This window comes from Callorhinus ursinus, unplaced genomic scaffold (assembly GCF_003265705.2).
Source record: "Callorhinus ursinus isolate GAN/ISIS: 27379988/994484 unplaced genomic scaffold, GSC_fseal_2.0 scaffold45, whole genome shotgun sequence".
Taxonomy (NCBI): Eukaryota; Metazoa; Chordata; class Mammalia; order Carnivora; family Otariidae; genus Callorhinus; species Callorhinus ursinus.
The window spans coordinates 2,480,340-2,481,365 of NW_027397107.1; positions in this window are offsets into that span (position 1 = coordinate 2,480,340).

The window sequence follows — 1,026 nt, forward strand, 5'->3', positions numbered from 1 at the left end:
AAGAAAGAAAGAAAGAAAGAAAGAAAGAAAGAAAGAAAGAAAGAAAGGAAGAAAACAAAACGTAGTGTCTTGACACCATTCACCGACGTTCTTCTGTGGAATAACCAGAGCACCATCCTGGGAAACGTGCGGGCTACCAGTCGCCATTCTTCAAAATGTCGGAGAGCAGTCAGACCGCGAGGAAAACAAGCTTTGCCTGTGTTCAGAGGATCTTGGCTTCCAAATGAAGTGTTATAGGGAAGAGTTGGTAGTAGGAAACTGCCAGCAGACGTTCATATTAGGAATATTTTTTTTAAAAAATGATTTCCTTTTTCCTTAGTTCAAAATTGCAGACTCCTAGACACCTTCTTGGGCAATATACCCATAGAGACTCTCCTAGAAATCAGGAATTAGAATGGGTGGTAAATGAGAACTAAAATAGTTGGTACCAGCGGGCAGAGAGGGACACATGGAAACCTGCTGACGTGGTCTATTAATAGACTTTATTTCCAAGTTTGGAAACAAAATTCTCTTAATATCTGTGGATAAGTGAAGAGGAGAAAATCAAGAAGGAACCTATGAAAATATATAGCAGAGCACGGGAAAGGAATACACATTCCGAAGGCACATGGGAAGAGCGCTATTACGATTTCCTTTGGTATTCAAAAGGGAAGTTTTAGAAACTTTTCTTTGCATGATGAAAAGAATTTAAGTAGATGCGGAAATTCTGAAATAAAACCACAATGGGCTGAAATGGAAAGATGAGCACAAAGGGCATGAATACATGGGTAGAGGTAAAGATGATCACAACCCAAGACTGTGCAACATTGAATTGTTCGTTGGAGGCATTAAAAATTGAGATGATACCAAGACTAATGAGATGAGTAGGATGGAAGGCAACTTTGTAACTCTCTCTTTCAGACTTTAGGGGACACAGCTGAGATAGGAGATCATGAGAGAGAAGGCTCTAAATATGAATAACAGCTAACGCATCCTCAACAGATACAAGATTACTTCTAGAGAAGGTACTAGAAGGTAGAAGGAATC